Source organism: Amblyomma maculatum, chromosome 4 (genome assembly GCF_055883805.1).
Source record: "Amblyomma maculatum isolate TAMU_Amacu chromosome 4, ASM5588380v1, whole genome shotgun sequence".
In the NCBI taxonomy this organism is placed as follows: Eukaryota; Metazoa; Arthropoda; class Arachnida; order Ixodida; family Ixodidae; genus Amblyomma; species Amblyomma maculatum.
Window position 1 is genome coordinate 84,945,392 of NC_139347.1, and position 14,034 is coordinate 84,959,425.

General features: G+C 46.0%; 1 long non-coding RNA gene across 1 annotated transcript in view; it reads right to left on the reverse strand.

Annotated features, from left to right (window-relative positions):
• The window catches only part of LOC146191553 (uncharacterized), a 93,728-nt gene extending 80,053 nt beyond the window's left edge, over positions 1–13,675 (reverse strand). Inside the window, exon 1 of the long non-coding RNA XR_014706358.1 lies at positions 13,434–13,675. This is a non-coding gene — a long non-coding RNA (uncharacterized LOC146191553). The remainder of the gene's footprint in view (positions 1–13,433) is intronic.
• Between the last annotated feature and the right edge of the window lie 359 nt (positions 13,676–14,034).

The following is a 14,034-nucleotide window of genomic DNA, read 5'->3' on the forward strand; positions in this document are numbered from 1 at the left end:
TTTCAAGGTCAATTAAAATTTAGTCAAGTGATCGAATCTGGACTGGCTGAGGAGCCGAAACGCGGTGTTTAAGTTTTAGAGTGTGACGTCGCGCAATCCTATGCCAAGTACATCACGGAAGGAACGCCGGCGCGACTAAGAATAATACGATGTCCGGTGTTCACGTGCTAGGCCTTGACGTCATGGTCTCCTAAACCGAATACATAATGGCAGCAGCGGCAGCGGGCCTGGCGCGTTGGTTGCTGGGGCTACACTTGTAGAGCCGATACACGTGAAAGACCACGGTCGCAGTTTTAGATACGCCCTGCGAAGGCGGAGCCGATTCGCTTCAACGTCTTTTCTCTCTGAGCGCCACTTCAACGTCTTTCGCTCTGAGCGCCCCCTGGCATTCCTCCCTCCTTAAGCCTGACGCACGCAGGCACACGTCCGCACAAGCGGACAAAAGCAAACGAGGTTCACCTCTTGGGAACGGTGGCCGGAGCGTTTGCTGCACCTCGTCGCTGATAACGCTTGCAATGGAGGTAGGTGCCGATTGAGGTGCGCCATACAGCAGTCGGAGTTCGTCGCGCACAATCGAACGTACGAGCTACGCAGATGTGTCAATGCCATGCGATGGTAATTCGGCAGAAACGGAGGCAGAGTGGACGGTGCAATTCTGGGCCGACGTTCGCTGCTGAAGCACTTTCTCTATCGTGGATGTTTCCACAAGACATTCTGCGACAGTTTTCGGAGGGTTCGGACCAGGCCAGCAAAAAGCTGCTCTTTGATGCCATGCTTGAGGTAGCGCAGCTTTTTGTCCTCGGACATCGTAGGGTCCGCGCGCTTGAAGAGGCACGTCATGTGTTCGATATACGCCGCGACAGTTTCATTAGGCATTTTAACCCAAGATTGGAGAGCGCGTTCGGCCCTTTCGCGGTGATCTGAGCTGCCGTAAGTTGCCGCAAGATGACGCTTGGACACACTCCAAGAAAACAGCTACTTTTCATGGTTCTCAAATCACGTGCTAGCGCCGTCGTCAAGGCTGAAGTACACATTTCGAAGCCGGGCAGCGTGACCCCAGAGGTTGCAAACGCAGGTACCATTTCATAGGGCTGCAACCAGTCGTTGACGTCTTCGTAGGTGTCCCTGTGAATGGTCTTTGGGACGCGGGGGTTCTGAAACGTAACGTAGGGGGGGGGGGGGGGGGGGGTCGCGCCATGCATTGCGACGACGTTGTGTCTGCCGGTAGTCATGCTCGACAGGGAAAACTCGTGTGGTAATCCTCGTTGCCTGCGGCTCGTGCAGTGAACAGGCATTTTCTCAAATAAAGAACTAGCCCTGCCTGCTTAGCGGAGGGGTACGGCAGATCAGACTTCACCTTCACCAGATAAATAGAGCTGGTACACGTGAAAGTCCACGGTCACAGTTTTAGATACGTCCTGCGAAGGCGGAGCCGATTCACTTCAACGTCCTTTCTCTCTGAGCGCCACTTCAACGTCTTTCGCTCCGAGCGCCCCCTGGCAATATTCTCTTTTTTCTTTGAGAAGTCTTCACTATAATATGAGACCTCAGTGATCCTCGGAGAACTGAACTTGTTCTGGGCTCCCGTCTAGAGATTGTCGAGGAAGCCGAAATCGATGGGCTTATACTGTATTCTTTTAGCATACAATCCGAAATATATCCTTCGCATGTTATGAGAGTTATCTTGTTTTAGCAACAAGCGCAACCGCATATTAAAAACGACATGTCCAACGTTTCCTTCCGCCGTGTACGCTGCGAAACGGGCGAGGGGTTAGCGCTGTGTTCCTGATTGCTGAGCTATTGTCTGTCGTTCTTTTGGTCCAAAAACTAAGAGGAAAACCAAAACAAGCATGCTTTGACGCAAAAGTATACCTTGCGCGACATTAGAAGAGCAGACAAAGCTTTGAACTACGCGGTACCTCTTGAGAGCCTGTTATATACAGGTGTACAAATGTAATTATTTTCAGCTCGTAAAGCCTTTTTGAAAAACTATGTTCAGTCTGGCGACGGTCAGCGCACAAAAGCATAAGCCACCGCCACCGCTTTAGTCCACCATAGCAAAACCAAAGGCGATTCTTATGCGCTTCACAGCATGCACCAAAAAAAGGGCCTTTCAGCCACCGCCGTCTGTCGAGCCTAAACTTGCATTCGTCTGGTACTTGTCCAACAAATGAAATTGTAAACACACATCATTTTATAGTATTTAATGCGTGAGCCATCAACTCCCGCAGGGATGTGCCGATTCGCGGATTACGACTGCGCTCCCAGTGAGTTTATTTGCATAGCTGTATGCATGCTGCTCGTTCCCAAGACATCAAATACAAGCTGAGGTAGCAATACGCAAACTATCCACTTCTTTTCGCACCGTTTGCACCTTTATTTGTTCACGAACTATAACTGCGCTGCAAGAAGTGCCGTGGATGCCGTTCCCAGCCTGTTCCGCACCCATAAGCGGCGCCGACAGCTGCCGGCTGCGCTCGCCAGACAGGGTCACATAAGCGCTTCCAGCTAAATGTATACGCGCTTTGTGATGTAAGCAGTCGTTGATAATGAGTCACTATTACCAGAACTACACCCGATGGCCACATGAAACCGCTGAAGCTGGTGACTTCGCGCTCCGTAATTGCCTAAACTCTAGACCCGATGCCCGCGTACTCGTCTCAGAACGGGCCAGCATTTAGGCGCCGGTTGAGGTTTTGGGCAAAGGACATTGCTGATGAGAAGTGAGAACATGTAAAGTGTAGCTGCTTGTTTCTCTTTTTTTAATATGGTTAAGCAACAGACGAGCGCAACTCTTCACGCCGTTATCTCTTCGGGCGTCCAGATCTCACTCGACCTCCGATTCGACCAAAACAGATTGGGCGACCGTCCACTGATCAGTTCCGTCAGCATCGCGTGCCCGAAAGCCTCAGACGATAGGCGACCGTTGGGGGGGATGGAGTCACCGGTGGTGTAATGCGGCAGATCAGTACGCTAAGGAATCTTACCGCGCAGCACTGACTGTGGCCGTGAATTAACGTACTATGGCGAATAAAACATATGTTACTCTATATCATGTTTTTGCAGTAACATGTTCATCAAGCATTTCTGCATGAGGAACAACCACGGTGTCAATCGTCCACGAAAGAAAAAGAGACGTGTTATTTGATAATGCAGCTTGAATAGCAGACGACGCTCCGCCGTCTAGCCTTTTGTGACGTCATATGCGCATTCCGATATGGCGGTCGCTGTCGGTGGGAGGAGTTTCCCGATTCCGATATGTATCGCGCTTTTTCTAATATGTGCCGTGCGCCAGGCTCTAAATCATTGTGAGTAGCACCAAAGTCTGTTATATTATTCACATAAGTACGAAACGGCAATACATCTAAAACCCTGCTATTGCCCCTTTAACGGAAGCTAAATCATTTTTAATATTTATTTATGATGTCTTGTGGTATTCGACCAGAGGAACAAATAAGCAGGTAACATGCATATTATTAGGTTGAGCAAATATTATGTTGACAATTAAGCTATGTTCAAGGAGTAGTGACACAAGTAGAAGTAACTAAGATGGTTAAACATTTGAGAGAAAATCCTTTATGCAGGAGGAGGAATAATAAAAATAATGTGATTAAGTGTTCAGTAATCTAACGTGATTTCGCTAATCATTATCAAGAAATTTTGACATTTCAGCAAAGTCTTGTTTAGTAATTCTGGGGCATTGTACGTTCCGTAGAAAGTCGAAATCAGTTTTCATGGAAAAGAAGACAAAGTTGAATAAATCTTCTCTGAGCACCCAAATACCTCTGAGGTTCATATTTTTGTTCTTTTTAAAATAAATATGTGCATCCACCTGTTAGTATAATGTTGTTGGCATGAAGTCAGCTAATCATAGCCATTTAAACCATTTGCCTTAATTTCAGCTACTAGGTCATTAGATGATAGCTAGTTGCTTTGCAGCTTGCCTAGCATATGAAATCATTTACTGTGTGTGTACAACACAAACTAACAAAGAATAAATAAAAGCCTATATGGTCATTCAGCTAAGCGTACTCGCGATTTCGCAGATTTGGGGGAGCAAGGCAAGCTCTGGCGTCACATTCACTCACCATATTTTGCTCTCTAAAAACATCTGCCGTTGGAATTCCAGGCGATCCTATACTGTCTAGAAATCACAGGGAAAGAAACGACTGAAAACTAACACCAAAACTGATTACAATAAACCTGATATAACACTGCAACTAAATAAATAAGAATAAATAAGAAATAAGAGGCAGTACGCGATAGCACGCGATAATATAATGCTAGAGGCGGAAGAGTTTTCTAGTAAAAGGAAACCGGAATTCTCGCACCCCATAGAAGGCGATAATGTTTTATGTCGGCAACAAACAATAAGACAACTACTCTGCCAGCATTTTTTTGCAGGACACGCGTTTATTACATATCCCATTAGTAGGCCTTCTTTGCGGTTGTGTTCTAAAGTGAGAGATACAGCTGACACGCTCTGTTTAATATGCTTCACTCTTCATTTTCCTCGTGAACGCTAAGACAGAACTAGCAAAACACTTTGGGCTATCCCGTCGCAGCGAGAATGACCATTCTTGCGCCATAACACAGAACAAACCTTCCCTGTTGCTGTTAGCTATTCCTGAAGGACTTCATGCAGAAACAATTTTTCGACAGTTTTGCGGACAGTGCTTTGTGTCTGAATGTGATTTCATAAGGTCGACTTTGCAACGCATGTTAAGAAATACCTTTTATTGAATTTCTCCTCCTGCTATAGCGATATTATTTAACGATCCACTTTATATGCAGACTTCTCATAAAAGCCTATTAAATGTTTCAACATATTTGCTTTAGGCTATTAGGCAATGATAAGGGCACATGCTGACTTTGAATACATGACGGTGCTGTCTCTAGAAAAGTTGAATAACGATTATTTTTAATAGTATATTTCACGCAAAAAAAGAAATTCCGTCAAGCAGGAAAACCTGCAGACGTCTTATCTTCGCGTGACTTGTATTTTTTGATAATTATTGAAATGGCACATTCTTCCCAAACGCAATTAATTTTTCATCTGTTCCTTTCTTTTCTCGGAAATGAAGCGTTCCTTAAAACATTAGGTTTAAGGAAAATTTTTATAAAAGCCCACTAAACGAAGAATTGTTTATGCCGCAGAAACGCAATTGTGTTTGGTAATTAACTGTCAGAGTATCGAGAGCCCTCATCCTCAAACTCCTTTCAAATGGTATTGAGAATCCCACAACTTTTGAACATGAAGGTATTGCGAGGTCTTCCGGCAGCACATTTATTGATTGTTGGTTTAACTGTTATATGATATTGTTACGGGAAATATTCACAGTACGGCAGTTGTCCACACCACTGAGGATGATCACAGCACAGCACAGCACAGCACAGCAATGCGGTGACTGACAACTGTGGTTTGACCCAATGGGCGGGTACCGAAGTCAAAAAGGTCACTGTAGGTGAGCAAAAGCTGTTTTAACTCTGCGGCGAATTCAAGGTGGAGATCAGTTGCAATCATGCTTTTAACAGGATAAAAGCGCGATGTAGAGGACGAGGGAGGTGTTGCAGGGACGGCATTTGGATTATCCGTAGTCAGAGCTGAAATGGCACAATCGGTCATCCGCGACAGCTTTGCTAGTGAAATTCCCTCGGGCAGAACTTGAGTTGATAAGCTGAAGTTAAGGACCGGGAGAGTGGTACGGTTCTGGGAGATATGCACAATCAGATGAGGAAGGGTGACGTGCCGCGGCAAGATGACATCAGTAATGGGATACGCGAGATAGTCGCCGTCTGGGACGGGTGGGAATGGTGACATAAGGATGTAGACGGCAGCTTCAGGAGGAAGGCGGCAGAACTGTGCTGATCGAAGTCGGGGTGAGCAGGAGGGGTCTTCAGAGCAGAGCGGAAGGTCCAAGCGAAGTAGGCCGGTAGAGCGGTCAATGAGGGCAGAGTGGGCTGTTAAACATCAATGCCAAGGATAACGTCGTGAGGACATTCTTGGAGGACGGTGAACAGCACTAGAGCATGAAGACCACCAATGGTAACTCGCGTTGTGCACATGCCGACCACGGCAGCAGGGCTTCCATTGGCGACGCGAACTGTGGGCGAGACGGCTGGAGTAAGGACTTTTTTGAGGCGACGGCGAAATAAGGAGCTAAAAACGGACAGTTGGGCGCCGGTATCAATGAGAGCAGAAAGAGGAACACCATCCACAAGGACGTCGATGCGATTATTTTGTAGGGCAGGGGTCAGCAGAGTTTTTTCAGTCCAGTTCACAAATGCAGCGTCAACTCCGGGAGCTGCATTGGCTAGTTTTGCGGTATGTGGCTGGAATAGGACGGGGACAAACGGCGGCGAGGAAGAGGAGAACGCGAGCGTCGGGTCTGCGGGGATGGTGAACGGTTGGCAGCACGAGCAGGGACACCGGGGTCAACAGTGGTCTGGTCGGGGCGAGGTGAGGTATAGCGAGGGGCATAGTCTCCGCGGCGGTCGACGTAGGTGAATTGACGAGATGGCGTGTACCAACGGCTATGGCGGTGACGGGAAATGTGGTCAACGCGGGAACAAGTAAAGCAGATGGGACGATTGTCATGGGTACGCCACTCATTCGGATTGCGGTACCGATATCGGGGCGCGAAAAAAGCGGTGGGTGAAGCAGCTGCAATTACTGGAAGGGCAGGTCCTGAATCCACGGTGTCGGTGCGGCAGGTAGAAGGAAGACCCATATTGGCAACCTCTTGACGAACAACAGCCTGAATGAGTGATATTGTAGCCAAGGTATTGTCGGGGGTATGCGAGAGTGAATCTGCAGGAGTCATTGCCTCGAGCTCTTGGCGGACGATGCGGGTCAAAGTAGTGGCATTAGTTGGCGGTCGAGGAGGCGAATGATCGGCACAGGAAGAGCTGGCAGCCGTGTTCGGTAGCCGGTCGAAACGATGAGATATGCGCCTCTGTTTCGCTTGTTCGAAACGTCGGCACACTTGTAGTACAGAGTCCACGATGGAATAATCCCTGCACAAAAAGAGGTTGAAAGCATCGTCGGCAATGCCTTTTACTATGTGGCCGTCTTTATCCTCCTCAGGCATGGCGTGATCGACTTTGCGGCACAGGGATAGGACGTCCTGTATATAAGTGATGTAAGACTCTGCAGACGTTCGCGCGCGAGAAGCGAGCGCCTTTTTGGCGGTAAGGTGACAGCCAATGGGCTTTCCGAAGAGGTCGTGGAGCTTCTGCTTATAGATATCCCAAGATGTGAGGTCCTCTTCATGGGTCTCAAACCACACCCGCGCTGTCCCAGTCAAGTAAAAGATGATATTAGCAAGCATAAGTGTGGAATCCCACCTGTTGTGCTTGCTGACTCGTTCGTATAGGGCCAGCCAGTCGTCGACATCAACGTCGTCGGTCCCACAGAAGGTTCCGTGGTCACGGGGATGGGCCATGACGACAGCAGGTGCCGCGGCAATAGATGTAGCGGCGTCAGTAGTCATAGTGGTGGTAATGATGCGTCGGCCGCTGCGGAGATCCAGCTTGTGACGGGGATCGAAAGATGCGCCTCCACCAAGAGATGTTACGGGAAATATTCACAGTAAGGCAGTTGTTCACACCACTGAGGATGATCACAGCACAGCACTCGCACAGCACAGCACTCGTCTGCGTCTTCTTCTTCTGGGAGTCTGTCGCACTTCTTTTTCGTCAGCACGGCCAGCGAATACCGCTCAGTAACAATATCCTCAACATGCAGTCAATGACTATAGTCTGGAAGCCTGACCTCTACCTCGGAGTTGCAATGGCACCGGCCTATGCAGGCATTGAAGGTGACGGTTCAGCTGGCTCATAGCAATTTGACGACTGCCCCCCTCAGTTAAGTTCAATGCGGCATCCACATCAGGCAGGTTAGAAGCCTCATTAGGCACTGATGACCAACTAACGGACGCACTTGTTCTGAGGAAAGCGCTCATTTATTTCTGCAGTCAGCGTGTGAGAGTTCGCAATCAGGTTTTCTCTGCTATAACACAAATTTCTATGGAAAACATTGCAGCAACACTTCGGCTCCATCTTTGAGGCTACGATGTAACTTTGTTAATGGATTCCGTCTGGGGTTCACTAACTCTCGTTCGCATAAACGCACTGAGCTACTCGCTTAATCACTTGCCACTCTACTCGTGCTTCTGTTATCTCACATATACTGTTAGCATACCGTAGTAAGCTGGTAAGCTGCATACTACAGAAAGGCCATCGACATAGATATAAAGCATCGCTTTTACCATGCTGTACAAACGTGCCTTTGTAGAATCACCCTCCCGCCTACCTCATAGAATATACTTGGCAACCCGGCCATATCATGCAGCCCGATGACATCCCACAACCCACCGACCACTGAGTACTCGGACATATCACCTGCCGATTACGAGTATCATTAGCGAGAGACGTGCTTGCAACATTTTACCCACTGCGCTGACGACTCCTGACGACTCCTGACGAGTCTGCCACGTTAATACCGAAGAGCGCATAGGCAGAAAAAACACTGCACTGCCTCCTGATCTCTCCGAACTCGAGATACAGAGTCCTAATGTTACTAAACAACCCCAAGAAGTATGGGTGTGCTATTGTTACCACAGGCCTGCAATATCAATCTGCGCCTAATTTAGAATGTCCCGGTTATTCAGAGCTTCACACGAAGAAAGTCACGGTATTTTACTCACTGTGATCGTTCGCACCATAAAGAGGTATTGGATGCTTCCATATGCGCATGACAGACTGGTAGTCACTCTAGCTGTTGTGTGAGGTAAGGTAATTCTCGAAGTTCCAAGTACGATGTGGCTTCCTTCGGTGAATGGTGGTCACAACAAAAAGCAACCTCCCAAGCCGCCTTTATTGCTGTGAATCATCATACTGTCACGGATGTCACGAATCTAGGGGGCACGAAGTTTAATGGCGTTTCATCAGTTTGTCAGGTACTGCTCGAAGATACTAGAAAGCACACCCAGGACAGAACTCAGCACGACTCCTATTTGACGATCAAGATCAAGCCTGAGGCCGTTCGCGAAGTCTAGAATTCCTGGCTTACAGAAAGCAAGACAGGGGTTTTTGCTTCCGCAGCTTCCATGCCATGATCCTTGGCTGAACATCAGAAAATATCAATGGGAAGCTGAACTTTTAGTGCAGATTACTGATTTCTTAGGCCACATGATGAAAGCACAGTTATACAGACAACGATACAGAGTACACACGTACACACACACACACACACACACACACACACACACACACACACACACACACACACACACACACACACACACACACACACACACACACACACACACACACACACACACACACACACACACACACACACACACACACACACACACACACACACACACACACACACACACACACACACACACACACACACACACACACACACACACACACACACACACACACACACACACACACACACACACACACACACACACACACACGCACGCACGCACGCACGCACACACACACACACACACACACACACACACACACACACACACACACACACACGCACGCAAGCACGCAAGCACACGCACACAAGGACGATGCTGTATTTGAATATGTGGCTTCTGTGCATCATTTTCTGTAATTCAGCTGCGTATTTCATCAAGTGCGCCGACCAACTAGCCCAACAATCCACTCTATTATTGTTCCTATAGCCATCGGAACTTTTCGGTTGGAGCGCAGGAAGCGCGTAGCAAGAGTAATCAGTCCGTGCAACTATTATCGAACCATTTCACGAGAGGCTTTAATTGTTTTTCAGTGTAATTAAATATCTCATTCAGTTACGCAGAGTTCACTATCATCTGCCGTTGTAACCAGCTTGTGATGTTGACGAATGCTGGTCGTTATTGTTTTTCGATACACCAGTAAGCAATGCAGCTTTTTGTGCTTGGTTTACTGCCCTCTGCAGCGAATGCCTATTTGCTGAAAGACCAACTTGTCGCAAACATTCTGCCCTAAACCGCCAACTAAACCGACAAAAGTGCAAAGAACGGCGGTGTTTTCCGACCACCAAGTTGTCACAACAGTGTTCTCTCGGAAAGTGTATGTGATTCTCGTGGACATCGTGCAATATTGTCGCTCGCTAGATGATTACGCGAGAATGTGATCACTTCCTGTCCCTGAACAGCCGCCGGAGCCGAAGAAAGCTCGGTGATGTCTCCGCCGTTACCGACCAAGTTGCATTGTCTGTCTGCCAGGAAAAGTAATGACCAGTAAGCAATTGAGTGCACATCAGTGCTCGTCCAAAACAAAAAAGCAATAAGTTTTGTTACTAGAAAACTGTATTTGCTCTCTTTGCTCGAACATCGATTGCGGCCTGTCCGCAGCCGCGTCTATCTTCGGAGTGGAACTTCGATTGGGCAAACAGAGGCCAAGATTTTATTGACCATCCAGAGGCAATAACCACATGTGTAACTCCAGGCCAGAAAGCGTGATGTCTGCGGTTGAAATGCTAGTTTTTGTTGCAGCATTCGACAAAGCCTTGGCGCCGGTTAGTTCCAATGAAATGCCAATAGAATACTTGTGAAAAAACTCTAGCTCTTTTTGTCATGAGAACGCACGATGAGCCATTCAAAAAAATTTACCGACGATTAGTTATTCCTTATTTTGACATTTGAGCACAGGTCATCAGCTGTATCAGCTTTTCGATAAATTGAGGCAAATAATTCGAGCAAGATCTGCATTAGAGACACCTTCCATTTTTCATACATATTGCATACCAACTAGTTCCTCTTCTACGAGTGACAGATCTGGGCCTTTCCTTTCCTGCAAACCACTTAAGTGGCTCTACGTTTTGATGAAGGCGAAATAAAGAGGCGTTCGTGTAGTGCACGTTAAAAATTCCCAGGTGGTCGAAATTACTACGGAGCCCTCCACTAGGGCACACCTTTCTCTCTTTTCGCTTTCACTCCCATCTTCCTCCCTTCCTTTACGGCGTGGGTAGGTGTCCACAGAACAGGTGTGACAGACATTCCGCCTTTTCTGTTCTGTGGAACAATTATTATTTGTTATTGACTTTGATTATTGATATAATTAAACCACATCAACCATTTTGTCACTAGCACACCTTTACTAGACGCTCTAGCCTATGGTACCATTCTTTTTCCGATATACCAAATAGTTCTTCATTTGCAGTACCGACAATGTCATTTACACCTTTTCTTCACTCTCTATCCTATGGCACCATTCATGTTGGCTGCGGAGGTTGTTAACAGAGACACCAACACCGACGATTACGTTGCTCGTTAGTGCGAACAGCAGGAACTGGGACCAAAGAGCTGCACTCCTAAATTTCCAGAACACTGTAGAATATACACCTCAGCAATGCGAAAGCATAAGCATCACTGGTGCACACGGTGCAGCAGGCTTGGTCTCATTATCATTACCAACTAAATGCACCTTCATTATCACTGCTAATGTCATCATTGTCATTATTCCTGATTGCAGCGTGATTGGCATCGGTACTATCATCCTCACGTTAGATAAGGAGAATTATGATGTGCGTTTCACGATCCCGGGCGTTGCGCCTTATTTTCGTGCACTGTGTGTACTTTGTTGAGCGGCATTAAAGAATAATCCCGGACGTGGCGCAGTTGGTTAAAGCGCTCGGCTGGAGGTCCAAGGGATGGAGGTTCAATTTTCCTGTGAAGGCCGGGTTTTTATTATGTATTTCTTTATTTATGGAGCTGGTTGCGGGGGTCAACGGCGACGCCGCGAAACGCATGAGCGGATGCCAAAGAGCTGCGCTCTAAAATGTTTTCTAACAAATTTTAACAGCTTCCGGGGGGGAAGGGGGGTGCTTATTTCGACTTGCGAATTTATTCCTTCCTTAGTCTACTTGTGTCCAGACTTGTGCAAAGCCACATGCCTTTAAGGGAAATAGTATATATAAGTGCGCACTATAGCGGCTAAGCTCAAAATTGGCTATTAAGAAAATAATTTTTAAATGAAGGTAACAAATACAGACAAACAATTTTCTTCGTTCATTCTTGTTCATTCACCCATACCTTCCAGTTGATGTCGTTTGTAGATAGGCGTCGCCGGAATCAAGCCGGCTTTCTTGAAATTTTTTGAAACATTTTATTACACGAACAAAGGTTCACGAATATCGAGCCTAACTTACAAAATTGTTACGCAGTCAATAGAAATCTCGGAAGATTCACAGCTAGATTTCTATTATATTATGATATTCCAAGGAGGATAAGTGCAACGTAATGAAATACGTTGCGGAGCTAAAGCCCCAGAGGGGCGAAAATGTATTGTAAAATCAACCATGCCCACATTTTCGTTTCATTGTACCATATCCTTAGTTTTCCTTACGCAAGTACAAGTACAAAAATCAGAAAAATCAGCAGAATTCATGGTAGCAATATAAGTTTATTTTGATTTACTCAGCACATAGCCCTGGACTTACAAGAGCAATGTTTTGGCTTTTTTCTGCAACGCAATTTGTATCTTGCCCTAACTGAACCAATACATTTTAGCAGAAGGCCGCCATTCATGTTGTTGTCTGATGCACTATAAGCTAATATTAGAACAGCTTATTCTATGCGAGCGTTTTTTTAGAAGGTGATCATTTATTTAAAAAGGTCATTAACTTTTATTTATTTTAGCCTCGGCGTTACATTGGAGACTATGCCGGACATAAAGAAGCGGAAAGCATCAGATAGTTCGCTAATAAACTAATTGCGTTGATTAAAGTTTTAATTTTTAATTTGGGGGTATGTTGTATATTCGGAATTGGAGCCGAGAAACATATTTCCTAAAAAAAAATGCAGCGTGCTTTAAAAGGCCCTCCAATGGACGCTTTTGAGCAAAAAGTGTTTAGAAAACGTTTGGTTCAATGCTATGTGTGTCGAACCTGGGGTTCTAAGAGGAGATAGACAACAGGCTTTGCATCGCTCACTGCCCTTTCACGTGATGAAAACGGCTCTCAAAAGCCAGCCATTTACACAAACTCCAGTTTCGTGACATGTATTATATATGGGCACTTCATCGTAACTAAGCGGCGTCAAGGTCCTTGTCGAATGTTCCGACAAAAAAAAAAGCACTGCAACCACAGATATCGCACTTTCTGGCCTCGAGTGAGACGTGTGGTTATTGCCTCTGGATGGTCAATAAATCTTGGCCCATGTTAGCTCGATGGAACTTTCACTCCGAAGCTGAGATGTTGGTGCAGACAAGTCGCAATGGTTGATTTCATTAAGAGACCAAACAGACTTTGCTGGAAACGCTACTTCTGGCTCTTTTGTTCTGGAGAAACACAGATGTGAGCTCAATCGCTTTACTTTCTTGAGGGACAGAAACAGCGGCATTTTGAGAAAGTTAACTTATTTAACTAATTCGCAAACTAACTTAAACATGCTGCCTCTTACCTGGTGGCCGCCGTAGACACCACTATATCCACAAGGCTATAAAGAAACGTAAAGTCAGTTTCTTTTTCTTGAAATTTTGGACCTTCCTAATAAAAAAAAAAAAAAATCACCGGGTACATCATAACCGGCGTAATACAATTATTGAGTGATAGCTCATACAGCTCGTTCGAGCGAATTGCAATCTAGTAAATAATCGACTGCTGCGCATAAAAAGCCATATGATGGTAATATGCAGTTGTAGGGGTTGATGATCGCCTCTTGTATGATAGGCGATGACAAGTTAACGGAATGAAAAAAAAAAATGAAAAAGGGGGTTCACTGGTGTCAAGATTTTAAAAATTAAAAGCAAATGCTTGATGATACTATTAAAAAAATTTAGACTGCGTAATTGATTAATGAATTGTTCGATACATTTGAAAAAGGTGGCTTCAAAAGTGATAAAATGCTGAGAATGAAATTGCAATACTCGGTAGTGCTAATTAAGAAAATGTAGTTTGCGTAATTGATCAATTTAAGCTCGAAATAATAAAAAGTAATAAAATTGGCAAAGGACATAGGCGGCCTACCCGCAGTGAAGGCACGGGGGGCGGCTCTTGGAAGT